Source organism: Aotus nancymaae, unplaced genomic scaffold, assembly GCF_030222135.1.
Source record: "Aotus nancymaae isolate 86718 unplaced genomic scaffold, 86718_ANA_hifiasm-v0.15.2.pri h1tg000001l, whole genome shotgun sequence".
In the NCBI taxonomy this organism is placed as follows: Eukaryota; Metazoa; Chordata; class Mammalia; order Primates; family Aotidae; genus Aotus; species Aotus nancymaae.
In genome coordinates, this window is record NW_026988412.1 from 95,580 (window position 1) to 112,067 (window position 16,488).

Below are 16,488 nucleotides of genomic sequence, written 5' to 3' on the forward strand. Positions count from 1 at the left end.
AGTCCAAAATCATAGGTGTATATAGTCCAGGTTGACAAGTATGCCCAAAATCCCAGGCACTGAGCTGAAAAGGGGATCATTTCCCAGTGGGCCTCACGTCCCACAGAAACCGCTGTGCAAAAGTCGAGAAACAGATACAGAAAGTGACTGGCCTAAGGCTTGTCACTTGAATGTGAGTGGCTGAATGGGTGGCGGATGGTTGGAAATGAAATCCAAATCCCCTGACCTCTAATTTCAGAGGGTGCAGTGCCTCCCCAAGGCCCGATTTTAGAGTTAAACATCTCAGCAAGAGCTTCACTGCACTGAAGTCACCCTGAAAAGACATCAGCTTCCATCCGCACAGTCATTGCCCCCTGGTCTCTAATGAGAGTTTGCCCAGTTAAAGTTGCAACATTGGGTTTAACGTGAGAGATCTTGACTTTCAGCCTGTAACTTTTGAAAAGGGTCGATGTACTTAGGGGTTCCTGCTACAAAGTAAGAGTCAAGGACCCTCTTCCGCAAAGAGGAGCTGGCCTTAGTGGGAAATGGAGAATGAGCTCCTTTAAATCACCGCTCTGTCACCAATCATTAAGAAAACTTTCTAAGAACATACATGTATTGTGTCTCCAGGAGGGCTGGGATTTCTGCAAGGTTCTGAGTAACATGCTACCACAGGAAGGTGGAGGTCCTGCTCAGCCCTAGAGACAGACACACACATACAAACACACACACAGAAACCTTAGACACACAACTGGTAGGGTCGAGCCAAAGACAGCAGTGTGAGGAGGGCACTGAACCCATCCATGCTACAAAGAAGGAGAGGCCTTTCCCTGATCCACACGTGCATTCTCCCTCCTTCTCCCCCAAACCTGCCTCCTCCTCAAGCCCACGCAGTATTACATAGAATACAATTAGGCAGCGCTCTCAGGTTACAGAATTGTCAACGATGCTCTCGTTAAAACAACAGCACAGTCAAACAGACAGCATGCTAGCATGTGAAATGCGATCAGTTCTTTCAGACACGGCTCATGATGAATGTAGCCACACAAGGAGGACTGCAGCTATGCTGCGCCCCGAGCCGAACTGGGAGAATGGCTACCTACCAAAGTGCTGCAGGCTCTCATTTCACCCTCAGAGGCAGAAAAGAGGACTGCAAAGGACTCATGGGTCTCCCATGCTCTCCGCAACGGACTCCCGTTCCCCCTGCGGACCAAAGGTAACAACAAAAGCAGCATTTATTTGTAGAGCACACAACTTTTGGAAAATACACAGCTAAAACTGTCCCCGCTTTAAGTGCTAAAGCGGGGACAGTTTTAGCTGTGTAATTTGAAAAACCTGCCTCTAAGTGCATAGATGATGAGTTCGAATGGGGGAACTGTGTCCACTTGCGTTGAGCATTCTTTCAGTGAGAAAGGATTTGGTTACATTTCGACTCTTCAGCACTGATTCTCATTCTTGTCAATCAACTGTGAAATTTCTGTGTTAATTTCTAGCAGAGGTAATAGAGTTAGTCCAAAATCATAGGTGTATATAAGTCCAGGTTGACAAGTATGCCCAAAATCCCAGGCACTGAGCTGAAAAGGGGATCATTTCCCAGTGGGCCTCACGTCCCACAGAAACCGCTGTTCAAAAGTTGAGAAACAGATACAGAAAGTGACTGGCCTAAGGCTTGTCACTTGAATGTGAGTGGCTGAATGGGTGGCGGATGGTTGGAAATGAAATCCAAATCCCCTGACCTCTAATTTCAGAGGGTGCAGTGCCTCCCCAAGGCCCGATTTTAGAGTTAAACGTCTCAGCAAGAGCTTCACTGCACTGAAGTCACCCTGAAAAGACATCAGCTTCCATCCGCACAGTCATTGCCCCCTGGTCTCTAATGAGAGTTTGCCCAGTTAAAGTTGCAACATTGGGTTTAACGTGAGAGATCTTGACTTTCAGTCTGTAACTTTTGAAAAGGGTCGATGTACTTAGGGGTTCCTGCTACAAAGTAAGAGTCAAGGACCCTCTTCCGCAAAGAAGAGCTGGCCTTAGTGGGAAATGGAGAATGAGCTCCTTTAAATCAACGCTCTGTCACCAATCATTAAGAAAACTTTCTAAGAACATACATGTATTGTGTCTCCAGGAGGGCTGGGATTTCTGCAAGGTTCTGAGTAACATGCTACCACAGGAAGGTGGAGGTCCTGCTCAGCCCTAGAGACAGACACACACATACAAACACACACACAGAAACCTTAGACACACAACTGGTAGGGTCGAGCCAAAGACTTAGCAGTATGAGGAGGGCACTGAACCCATCCATGCTCAAAGAAGGAGAGGCCTTTCCCTGATCCACACGTGCATTCTCCCTCCTTCTCCCTCAAACCTGCCTCCTCCTCAAGCCCACGCAGTATTACATAGAATACAATTAGGCAGCGCTCTCAGGTTACAGAATTGTCAACGATGCTCTCGTTAAAACAACAGCACAGTCAAACAGACAGCATGCTAGCATGTGAAATGCGATCAGTTCTTTCAGACACGGCTCATGATGAATGTAGCCACACAAGGAGGACTGCAGCTATGCTGCGCCCCGAGCCGAACTTGGAGAATGGCTACCTACCAAAGTGCTGCAGGCTCTCATTTCACCCTCAGAGGCAGAAAAGAGGACTGCAAAGGACTCATGGGTCTCCCATGCTCTCCGCAAAGGACTCCCGTTCCCCCTGCGGACCAAAGGTAACAACAAAAGCAGCATTAATTTGTAGAGCACACAACTTTTGGAAAATACACAGCTAAAACTGTCCCCACTTTAAGTGCTAAAGCGGGGACAGTTTTAGCTGTGTAATTTGAAAAACCTGCCTCTAAGTGCATAGATGATGGAGTTCGAATGGGGGAACTGTGTCCACTTGCGTTGAGCATTCTTTCAGTGAGAAAGGATTTGGTTACATTTCGACTCTTCAGCACTGATTCTCATTCTTGTCAATCAACTGTGAAATTTCTGTGTTAATTTCTAGCAGAGGTAATAGAGTTAGTCCAAAATCATAGGTGTATATAAGTCCAGGTTGACAAGTATGCCCAAAATCCCAGGCACTGAGCTGAAAAGGGGATCATTTCCCAGTGGGCCTCACGTCCCACAGAAACCGCTGTGCAAAAGTCGAGAAACAGATACAGAAAGTGACTGGCCTAAGGCTTGTCACTTGAATGTGAGTGGCTGAATGGGTGGCGGATGGTTGGAAATGAAATCCAAATCCCCTGACCTCTAATTTCAGAGGGTGCAGTGCCTTCCCAAGGCCCGATTTTAGAGTTAAACATCTCAGCAAGAGCTTCACTGCACTGAAGTCACCCTGAAAAGACATCAGCTTCCATCCGCACAGTCATTGCCCCCTGGTCTCTAATGAGAGTTTGCCCAGTTAAAGTTGCAACATTGGGTTTAACGTGAGAGATCTTGACTTTCAGCCTGTAACTTTTGAAAAGGGTCGATGTACTTAGGGGTTCCTGCTACAAAGTAAGAGTCAAGGACCCTCTTCCGCAAAGAGGAGCTGGCCTTAGTGGGAAATGGAGAATGAGCTCCTTTAAATCACCGCTCTGTCACCAATCATTAAGAAAACTTTCTAAGAACATACATGTATTGTGTCTCCAGGAGGGCTGGGATTTCTGCAAGGTTCTGAGTAACATGCTACCACAGGAAGGTGGAGGTCCTGCTCAGCCCTAGAGACAGACACACACATACAAACACACACACAGAAACCTTAGACACACAACTGGTAGGGTCGAGCCAAAGACAGCAGTGTGAGGAGGGCACTGAACCCATCCATGCTACAAAGAAGGAGAGGCCTTTCCCTGATCCACACGTGCATTCTCCCTCCTTCTCCCCCAAACCTGCCTCCTCCTCAAGCCCACGCAGTATTACATAGAATACAATTAGGCAGCGCTCTCAGGTTACAGAATTGTCAACGATGCTCTCGTTAAAACAACAGCACAGTCAAACAGACAGCATGCTAGCATGTGAAATGCGATCAGTTCTTTCAGACACGGCTCATGATGAATGTAGCCACACAAGGAGGACTGCAGCTATGCTGCGCCCCGAGCCGAACTGGGAGAATGGCTACCTACCAAAGTGCTGCAGGCTCTCATTTCACCCTCAGAGGCAGAAAAGAGGACTGCAAAGGACTCATGGGTCTCCCATGCTCTCCGCAAAGGACTCCCGTTCCCCCTGCGGACCAAAGGTAACAACAAAAGCAGCTTTTTATTTGTAGAGCACACAACTTTTGGAAAATACACAGCTAAAACTGTCCCCACTTTAAGTGCTAAAGCGGGGACAGTTTTAGCTGTGTAATTTGAAAAACCTGCCTCTAAGTGCATAGATGATGGAGTTCGAATGGGGGAACTGTGTCCACTTGCGTTGAGCATTCTTTCAGTGAGAAAGGATTTGGTTACATTTTGACTCTTCAGCACTGATTCTCATTCTTGTCAATCAACTGTGAAATTTCTGTGTTAATTTCTAGCAGAGGTAATAGAGTTAGTCCAAAATCATAGGTGTATATAAGTCCAGGTTGACAAGTATGCCCAAAATCCCAGGCACTGAGCTGAAAAGGGGATCATTTCCCAGTGGGCCTCACGTCCCACAGAAACCGCTGTGCAAAAGTTGAGAAACAGATACAGAAAGTGACTGGCCTAAGGCTTGTCACTTGAATGTGAGTGGCTGAATGGGTGGCGGATGGTTGGAAATGAAATCCAAATCCCCTGACCTCTAATTTCAGAGGGTGCAGTGCCTCCCCAAGGCCCGATTTTAGAGTTAAACGTCTCAGCAAGAGCTTCACTGCACTGAAGTCACCCTGAAAAGACATCAGCTTCCATCCGCACAGTCATTGCCCCCTGGTCTCTAATGAGAGTTTGCCCAGTTAAAGTTGCAACATTGGGTTTAATGTGAGAGATCTTGACTTTCAGCCTGTAACTTTTGAAAAGGGTCGATGTACTTAGGGGTTCCTGCTACAAAGTAAGAGTCAAGGACCCTCTTCCGCAAAGAAGAGCTGGCCTTAGTGGGAAATGGAGAATGAGCTCCTTTAAATCACCGCTCTGTCACCAATCATTAAGAAAACTTTCTAAGAACATACATGTATTGTGTCTCCAGGAGGGCTGGGATTTGTGCAAGGTTCTGAGTAACATGCTACCACAGGAAGGTGGAGGTCCTGCTCAGCCCTAGAGACAGACACACACATACAAACACACACACAGAAACCTTAGACACACAACTGGTAGGGTCGAGCCAAAGACTTAGCAGTATGAGGAGGGCACTGAACCCATCCATGCTACAAAGAAGGTGAGGACTTTCCCTGATCCACACGTGCATTCTCCCTCCTTCTCCCCCAAACCTGCCTCCTCCTCAAGCCCACGCAGTATTACATAGAATACAATTAGGCAGCGCTCTCAGGTTACAGAATTGTCAACGATGCTCTCGTTAAAACAACAGCACAGTCAAACAGACAGCATGCTAGCATGTGAAATGCGATGAGTTCTTTCAGACACGGCTCATGATGAATGTAGCCACACAAGGAGGACTGCAGCTATGCTGCGCCCCGAGCCGAACTGGGAGAATGGCTACCTACCAAAGTGCTGCACGCTCTCATTTCACCCTCAGAGGCAGAAAAGAGGACTGCAAAGGACTAATGGGTCTCCCATGCTCTCCGCAAAGGACTCCCGTTCCCCCTGCGGACCAAAGGTAACAACAAAAGCAGCATTTATTTGTAGAGCACACAACTTTTGGAAAATACACAGCTAAAACTGTCCCCACTTTAAGTGCTAAAGCGGGGACAGTTTTAGCTGTGTAATTTGAAAAACCTGCCTCTAAGTGCATAGATGATGGAGTTCGAATGGGGGAACTGTGTCCACTTGCGTTGAGCATTCTTTCAGTGAGAAAGGATTTGGTTACATTTCGACTCTTCAGCACTGATTCTCATTCTTGTCAATCAACTGTGAAATTTCTGTGTTAATTTCTAGCAGAGGTAATAGAGTTAGTCCAAAATCATAGGTGTATATAAGTCCAGGTTGACAAGTATGCCCAAAATCCCAGGCACTGAGCTGAAAAGGGGATCATTTCCCAGTGGGCCTCACGTCCCACAGAAACCGCTGTGCAAAAGTCGAGAAACAGATACAGAAAGTGACTGGCCTAAGGCTTGTCACTTGAATGTGAGTGGCTGAATGGGTGGCGGATGGTTGGAAATGAAATCCAAATCCCCTGACCTCTAATTTCAGAGGGTGCAGTGCCTCCCCAAGGCCCGATTTTAGAGTTAAACGTCTCAGCAAGAGCTTCACTGCACTGAAGTCACCCTGAAAAGACATCAGCTTCCATCCGCACAGTCATTGCCCCCTGGTCTCTAATGAGAGTTTGCCCAGTTAAAGTTGCAACATTGGGTTTAACGTGAGAGATCTTGACTTTCAGCCTGTAACTTTTGAAAAGGGTCGATATACTTAGGGGTTCCTGCTACAAAGTAAGAGTCAAGGACCCTCTTCCGCAAAGAGGAGCTGGCCTTAGTGGGAAATGGAGAATGAGCTCCTTTAAATCACCGCTCTGTCACCAATCATTAAGAAAACTTTCTAAGAACATACATGTATTGTGTCTCCAGGAGGGCTGGGATTTCTGCAAGGTTCTGAGTAACATGCTACCACAGGAAGGTGGAGGTCCTGCTCAGCCCTAGAGACAGACACACACATACAAACACACACACAGAAACCTTAGACACACAACTGGTATGGTCGAGCCAAAGACTTAGCAGTATGAGGAGGGCACTGAACCCATCCATGCTCAAAGAAGGAGAGGCCTTTCCCTGATCCACACGTGCATTCTCCCTCCTTCTCCCTCAAACCTGCCTCCTCCTCAAGCCCACGCAGTATTACATAGAATACAATTAGGCAGCGCTCTCAGGTTACAGAATTGTCAACGATGCTCTCGTTAAAACAACAGCACAGTCAAACAGACAGCATGCTAGCATGTGAAATGCGATCAGTTCTTTCAGACACGGCTCATGATGAATGTAGCCACACAAGGAGGACTGCAGCTATGCTGCGCCCCGAGCCGAACTGGGAGAATGGCTACCTACCAAAGTGCTGCAGGCTCTCATTTCACCCTCAGAGGCAGAAAAGAGGACTGCAAAGGACTCATGGGTCTCCCATGCTCTCCGCAAAGGACTCCCGTTCCCCCTGCGGACCAAAGGTAACAACAAAAGCAGCTTTTTATTTGTAGAGCACACAACTTTTGGAAAATACACAGCTAAAACTGTCCCCACTTTAAGTGCTAAAGCGGGGACAGTTTTACCTGTGTAATTTGAAAAACCTGCCTCTAAGTGCATAGATGATGGAGTTCGAATGGGGGAACTGTGTCCACTTGCGTTGAGCATTCTTTCAGTGAGAAAGGATTTGGTTACATTTCGACTCTTCAGCACTGATTCTCATTCTTGTCAATCAACTGTGAAATTTCTGTGTTAATTTCTAGCAGAGGTAATAGAGTTAGTCCAAAATCATAGGTGTATATAGTCCAGGTTGACAAGTATGCCCAAAATCCCAGGCACTGAGCTGAAAAGGGGATCATTTCCCAGTGGGCCTCACGTCCCACAGAAACCGCTGTGCAAAAGTCGAGAAACAGATACAGAAAGTGACTGGCCTAAGGCTTGTCACTTGAATGTGAGTGGCTGAATGGGTGGCGGATGGTTGGAAATGAAATCCAAATCCCCTGACCTCTAATTTCAGAGGGTGCAGTGCCTCCCCAAGGCCCGATTTTAGAGTTAAACATCTCAGCAAGAGCTTCACTGCACTGAAGTCACCCTGAAAAGACATCAGCTTCCATCCGCACAGTCATTGCCCCCTGGTCTCTAATGAGAGTTTGCCCAGTTAAAGTTGCAACATTGGGTTTAACGTGAGAGATCTTGACTTTCAGCCTGTAACTTTTGAAAAGGGTCGATGTACTTAGGGGTTCCTGCTACAAAGTAAGAGTCAAGGACCCTCTTCCGCAAAGAGGAGCTGGCCTTAGTGGGAAATGGAGAATGAGCTCCTTTAAATCACCGCTCTGTCACCAATCATTAAGAAAACTTTCTAAGAACATACATGTATTGTGTCTCCAGGAGGGCTGGGATTTCTGCAAGGTTCTGAGTAACATGCTACCACAGGAAGGTGGAGGTCCTGCTCAGCCCTAGAGACAGACACACACATACAAACACACACACAGAAACCTTAGACACACAACTGGTAGGGTCGAGCCAAAGACAGCAGTGTGAGGAGGGCACTGAACCCATCCATGCTACAAAGAAGGAGAGGCCTTTCCCTGATCCACACGTGCATTCTCCCTCCTTCTCCCCCAAACCTGCCTCCTCCTCAAGCCCACGCAGTATTACATAGAATACAATTAGGCAGCGCTCTCAGGTTACAGAATTGTCAACGATGCTCTCGTTAAAACAACAGCACAGTCAAACAGACAGCATGCTAGCATGTGAAATGCGATCAGTTCTTTCAGACACGGCTCATGATGAATGTAGCCACACAAGGAGGACTGCAGCTATGCTGCGCCCCGAGCCGAACTGGGAGAATGGCTACCTACCAAAGTGCTGCAGGCTCTCATTTCACCCTCAGAGGCAGAAAAGAGGACTGCAAAGGACTCATGGGTCTCCCATGCTCTCCGCAACGGACTCCCGTTCCCCCTGCGGACCAAAGGTAACAACAAAAGCAGCATTTATTTGTAGAGCACACAACTTTTGGAAAATACACAGCTAAAACTGTCCCCGCTTTAAGTGCTAAAGCGGGGACAGTTTTAGCTGTGTAATTTGAAAAACCTGCCTCTAAGTGCATAGATGATGAGTTCGAATGGGGGAACTGTGTCCACTTGCGTTGAGCATTCTTTCAGTGAGAAAGGATTTGGTTACATTTCGACTCTTCAGCACTGATTCTCATTCTTGTCAATCAACTGTGAAATTTCTGTGTTAATTTCTAGCAGAGGTAATAGAGTTAGTCCAAAATCATAGGTGTATATAAGTCCAGGTTGACAAGTATGCCCAAAATCCCAGGCACTGAGCTGAAAAGGGGATCATTTCCCAGTGGGCCTCACGTCCCACAGAAACCGCTGTGCAAAAGTCGAGAAACAGATACAGAAAGTGACTGGCCTAAGGCTCGTCACTTGAATGTGAGTGGCTGAATGGGTGGCGGATGGTTGGAAATGAAATCCAAATCCCCTGACCTCTAATTTCAGAGGGTGCAGTGCCTCCCCAAGGCCCGATTTTAGAGTTTAACGTCTCAGCAAGAGCTTCACTGCACTGAAGTCACCCTGAAAAGACATCAGCTTCCATCCGCACAGTCATTGCCCCCTGGTCTCTAATGAGAGTTTGCCCAGTTAAAGTTGCAACATTGGGTTTAACGTGAGAGATCTTGACTTTCAGCCTGTAACTTTTGAAAAGGGTCGATATACTTAGGGGTTCCTGCTACAAAGTAAGAGTCAAGGACCCTCTTCCGCAAAGAGGAGCTGGCCTTAGTGGGAAATGGAGAATGAGCTCCTTTAAATCACCGCTCTGTCACCAATCATTAAGAAAACTTTCTAAGAACATACATGTATTGTGTCTCCAGGAGGGCTGGGATTTCTGCAAGGTTCTGAGTAACATGCTACCACAGGAAGGTGGAGGTCCTGCTCAGCCCTAGAGACAGACACACACATACAAACACACACACAGAAACCTTAGACACACAACTGGTAGGGTCGAGCCAAAGACTTAGCAGTATGAGGAGGGCACTGAACCCATCCATGCTCCAAAGAAGGAGAGGCCTTTCCCTGATCCACACGTGCATTCTCCCTCCTTCTCCCCCAAACCTGCCTCCTCCTCAAGCCCACGCAGTATTACATGGAATACAATTAGGCAGCGCTCTCAGGTTACAGAATTGTCAACGATGCTCTCGTTAAAACAACAGCACATTCAAACGGACAGCATGCTAGCATGTGAAATGCGATCAGTTCTTTCACACACGGCTCATGATGAATGTAGCCACACAAGGAGGACTGCAGCTATGCTGCGCCCCGAGCCGAACTGGGAGAATGGCTACCTACCAAAGTGCTGCACACTCTCATTTCACCCTCAGAGGCAGAAAAGAGGACTGCAAGGGACTCTTGGGTCTCCCATGCTCTCCGCAAAGGACTCCCCTTCCTCCTGCGGACCAAAGGTAACCAGAAAAGTAGCTTTTTATTTGTAGAGCACACAACTTTTGGAATATTCACAGCTAAAACTGTCCCCGCTTTAAGTGCTTAAGTGCTTTAAGGCACTTTAAGCAGGGACAGTTTTAGCTGTGTAATTTGAAAAACTTGCCTCTTAGTGCATAGATGATGAAGTTCGAATGGGGGAACTGTGTCCACTTGCGTTGAGCATTCTTTCAGTGAGAAAGGATTTGGTTACATTTTGACTCTTTAGCACTGATTCTCATTCTTGTCAATCAACTGTGAAATTTCTGTGTTAATTTCTAGCAGAGGTAATAGAGTTAGTCCAAAATCATAGGTGTATATAAGTCCAGGTTGACAAGTATGCCCAAAATCCAGGCACTGAGCTGAAAAGGGGATCATTTCCCAGTGGGCCTCACGTCCCACAGAAACCGCTGTGCAAAAGTCGAGAAACAGATACAGAAAGTGACTGGCCTAAGGCTTGTCACTTGAATGTGAGTGGCTGAATGAGTGGCGGATGGTTGGAAATGAAATCCAAATCCCCTGACCTCTAATTTCAGAGGGTGCAGTGCCTCCCCAATGCCCGATTTTAGAGTTAAACGTCTCAGCAAGAGCTTTACTGCACTGAAGTCACCCTGAAAAGACATTAGATTCCATCCGCACAGTCATTGCACCCTGGTCTCTAATGAGAGTTTGCCCAGTTAAAGTTGCAACATTGGGTTTAACGTGAGAGATCTTGACTTTCAGCCTGTAACTTTTGAAAAGGTTTGATATACTTAGGAGTTCCTGCCACAAAGTAACAGTCAAGGACCCTCTTCCGCAAAGAGGAGCTGGCCTTAGTGGTAAATGGAAAATGAGCTCCTTCAAATCACCGCTCTGTCACCAATCATTAAGAAAAATTTCTAAGAACATGCATGTATTGTGTTTTTAGGAGGGCTGGGATTTATGCAAGGTTCTGAGTAACATGCTACCACAGGAAGGTGGAGGTCCTGCTCAGCCCTAGAGACAGACACACTCATACAAACACACACACAGAAACTTTAGACACACAACTGGTAGTGTCGAACCAAAGACTTAGTTGTATGAGGAGGGCACTGAACCCATCCATGCTCCAAGGAAGTAGAGACCTTTCCCTAATTCACACGTGCATTCTCCCTCCTTCTCCCCCAAACCTGCCTCCTCCTCCAGCCCAAGCATTATTACATAGAATACAATTAGGCAGCGCTCTCAGGTTACAGAATTGTCAACGATGCTCTCATTAAAATAACAACACAGTCAAACAGACAGCATGCTAGCATATGAAATGCGATCAATTCTTTCAGAGATGGCTCATGATGAATGTCGTCTCCCAAGGAGAACTGCGGCTGTGCTGCACACCGCGCCTAACTGAGAGAATGGCTACCTACCAAAGGGCTTCACACTCGCATTTTACCCTCAGAGGCAGAAAGGAGGACTGCACAGTACTCATGGGTCACCCATGCTCTCTGCAAAGGACTCCCATTTCTCCTGCGGACCACTAGTTACAACAAAAGTAGTTTTTTATTTGTAGAGCCCACAACTTTTTAAAAATACACATCTAAAATTGTCCCCGCTACAGCACTTAAAGCTGGGACAGTTTTACCTGTGTAATTTGAACAACTTGCCTCTAAGTGTATAGATGATTAAGTTAGAATGAGGGAACTGTATCCACTTGAGTTGAGCATTCTTTTACTTAGAAAGTATTTGGTTATATTTTAATTCTTTAGAACTAATTCTCATTCTTGTCAACCAACTCTGTCTTTTCCATGTTAGTTACTTGCAGAGGTAATAGAATTATTCCTAATCATAGGTGTATTGAAGTTTCGATTGACAAGTATTTTTAAGAAACCAGTTACTGAACTGAAAAAGTGTTGTTTTCACAGTAATCTTTAGGGTCCACATAAATCACTGTGCAAAAATCGAAAAACAGAGACAGAAAGTGACTCGCCTAAGGCTCTCAGAACATGACTCTCTGACTTGGCATGCATTGGAAGCCCGTCTCCAGGTTTCTCTGACCCTCAAATTAAAGCAGCAATACCAGCTCATCCCTGGTCTCCAGCTCCACAATCCTCAGGCTATAACAGCAGCAGCAGCTCCTTCCTGGATCTCCAACGCAATGACTCTCATACTTGAAAGGCATCTCGAGGCCCTCCCCATATCTCTCTGACCCGGGAATTAGAACAGCACCACCAGCTCCTCTCTGGGTCTTCAGCAATACAATCCTCAAGCTCTAAGAGCAGCAGCATCTCATACCTGGATCTCCAGCTCAATTACTCTAAGACTTGGCAGGCATCAAAATCCCCTCCCCAGTTCTCTCTGACATTCAAATTAGAACAGCTGCATCAGCTCCTCCCTGGTTTCCAGCTCCACAATCTTCAAGCTATAACAGCAACAGCAGCTCCTTCCTGGATCTCCAGCACAATGACTCTCACAGCTGAAAGGCATCACGACCCCCTACCCATGTCTCTCTGACCCTGGAATTAGAACATCAGCCCCAGCTCCTCCCTGGGTCTCCAGCTCCACAAACCTCAAGCTGTAACAGCAGCACCAGCTCCTCCATGGATCTCCAGCTCAATGACTCTCAGACTGGGCAGGCTTCACAAGCCCCTCTACAGGTCTCTCTGACCCTGGAATTAGAACAGCAGCCCCAGCTCCTCCCTGGGTCTCCAGCTCCACAAACCTCAAGCTGTAACAGCAGCACCAGCTCCTCCATGGATCTCCAGCTCAATGACTCTCAGACTGGGCAGGCTTCACAAGCCCCTCTACAGGTCTCTCTGACCCTGGAATTAGAACAACAGCACCATCTCCTCCCTGGGTCTCCACCCCACAATCGTCAAGATATAAAAGCAGCACCAGCTCCTCCATGGATCTCCAGCTCAATGACTCTCAGACTTTTCAGGCATCACAGCCCCTCCCCATGTCTCTCTGACCCTCAAATTTGAACAGCAGCACCAGCTACTCACCGGGTCTGCAGCTCCAAGACCCTCAAACTTCAACTGTAGCACTAGGTCCTCCCTGGGACCAGGAGCTCCTGGAACCTCAGAGTTACACGGAGGCATCAATGGCTCCTCCCCAAACTCCAGCTTCAAGGTCATTAAATTTAAACTGCAACACCTGCTCCTCCCTGGACTCCAGCTCCGCGAAAATCAAAATTAAACTGCAGCACCTGCTCCTCCCGGGTCTCAAGCTCCACGACTATTAAATTTAAACTGCAACACCTGCTCCTCTCCAGGTTCCAGATCCATGACGCTCAATATTCCACACCTGCACTGGCTCCTTCCCAATCTCCAGCTCAACAGCTGTCAGACTTGACAGTATGCACCAGCTCCGCCCCACAGCTAAACATCCGTCAAAGTTCTCTTTTATTTAGAATATACTCACTCTCAATGTACTCTTTTATTTAGAATATATCCATTCGCAAAGTACTCATTTATAAAAAATATACTCACACACAAATTATTCATTTATGTAGAATATAGTCATACTGAAACTACTCTTTTATTTAGAATACATTCACTCTCAAAGTATTTTTTATAAAAAACATACCCTCAAATTAAAATTTTATTTAAAATATACTCACTCTCAAAATACTCTTTTATAAAAAATATTCTCACGCTCAATGTACTCTTTTATTTAGAATATAATCATTCTCAAAATACAACTTTACAAAAAGTAGACTCACACTCAAAGTATACATTTATTTAGACTATACCCACAAAGTACACATTTATAAAAAATATACTCACTCTCAAAGTACACTTCTATTAAAAAGTACAGATCATCTCAAACTACTCTTTCAATTAGAACATACTCACTCTCAAAATACTCTTTTAAAAAAAATTACTCTCAAATTACTCCTTTATTTAGAATATACTAACCCTGAAATTACACTTTTATAAAAATTATAGCTACTCGAAATGTACTCTTTTCTTTATAATACACTCCATCAAAATTGCATTTTATTTAGAATATATTCACACTCAAAATACTCTTTTATAAAAAATATACTCCCTATTAAAGCACTATTTTAATTTGAATACGATCACACTCAGAGTACTCTTATATACAATATACTCCCTCTCAAAGTACTCTTTTATTTTGAATATAATCAAACTCAAAATACTTTTTTATAAAAAATATACACACTTTCAACATACTCTTTCACAAAATATATACTCCCTCTCAAATTACTCTATTATTTTCAATACGATCACACTCAAAATACTATCTTATAAAAAATATACTCCCTTCCAAGGTATTCTTTTATTTTGAATATAATCACACTCAAAATACTCTCTTATAGAAAATATATTCCGTCTCATAGTACTCTTTTGTTTTGAATATAATCGCACTAAATGTACACTTCTATAAAAATATTCTGCCTCTCAAAGTGCTCTTTTACAAAAAATATACTGCATCTCAAACTACCCTTGTAATTTGAATACAATCACACTCAAATTTCTGTTTTATAAAAATATATTCCCTCTCAAAATACTCTTTTATAAAAAATATACAACCTCTAAAAGTACACATTTATTTTGAATATAATCACACTCAAAATATTCCTTAATTTTGAATATTATCACACTCAAAGTACTCTTGACAAAAAATATACTCTCCCTCAAAGTACTCTTTTATAAAAAATATATTTGCTCTCAAACTACTCTGTTGTTTTGAATATATTCACAATCAAAATACATTTTATAAAAAATATACTCTCTCTCAAATTACTCTCTTATTTTGAATATAATCACAATCAAACTACTCTTTTATAAAAAAATACTCCCTCACAAAATACTTTTATTTAGAAAATAATAGGCAAATTACTCTTTTATAAAAATATACACCCTCTCTAAGTACTCTTTTGTAAAAACTATACTCCTTCTAAAAGTTCTCTTTTATTTTGAATATAATAACACTGGAACTACTCTTTTATTAAAAATATATTCCCTCTCACAGCACTCTTTTATACTGAATATGATCCCTTTCAAAATACTCTTTTATTTTGAATACAACCACACTGGAAATACTCTTTTATAAAAAATATTCTGCCTCTCAACATACTCTTTTATTTTGAATATAATCACACTGGATATACTTTTTTATAAAAAATATACTCCCTATCAAAGTACTCTTTTATATTGAATATAATCATACTCAAAGTACTATTTTATAAAAAATATAGTCTATCTAAATGTACTCTTTTATATTAAATATAATCACACTCAAAGTACTCAGTTTTAAAAAATATAAACCCTCTCAAAGAACTCTTATATTTTGAATATAAACACACTCAATGTAGTCTTTTGTAAAAAATATACTCACTCTCAAAGTACTCTATTATTTTGAATATAATCACACTCAAATTACTCTTTAATAAAAAATATACTCCCTCTCAAAGCACTTCTTTTTATTGAATATAATCAAACTCAAAGTAGTCATTTATTAAAAACACACTCCCACTCAAAGGACTCTTTTACTTTGAATATAATACAACTAAAATTACTCTTTTATATTGAATACAATCACATTCGAGGTACTCGTTTGTATTGAATATACCACTCTCAAAGTACTCTTTTATTTTGTATATAATCCCACTCAGTGTACTCTTTTTTAAAAAAAACACTCCTTCTCACATTAATATTTTACTTTGAATATAATCAAACTCAAAGTAGTTATTTATATAAAAAAAAAAAACCTTGCTAAGTAGTATATTATTTTAAATATAATAACACAGGAATTAGTTTTTTACATAAAATATACTCCCTCTCAAAGTACTCTTTTATATTAAATATAATCAAACTCAAAGTAGTGTTTTAAAAAAAATATACTCCCTCTAAAACACTCCTTTATGTTGAATATCATCACACTGGAAGTACTGATTTTTAAAAAATATAAAACCTCTCAAGGTAGTATTTTATTTTGAATATAATGACAAAGGAAATACACTTTTATAAAAAATATACTCAGTATCAAAATACTGTTTTATATTGAATATAATCAAAATCAAATTCCTCATTTTTAAAAAATATACTGCCTCTAAAAGAACTCATTTATTTTGAACATAATCACATTGGAAGTACTCTTTTATAAAAAATATACTCCCTCTCAATGTACTCCTTTATTTCCAATACAAATCCACTGGAGGTACTCTTTTACACTGAATATAATAACACTCAATGTACACTTTTATAAAAACTACACTCCCTCTCAAATTACTCTTTTATTGTGAATATAATCCCATTCAAAGTACTCTATATAATAAATATACTCCCCCTAAATGTACTGTTTTATTTTGAATAAAATCACACTAAAACTACTCATTTATATTGAATATA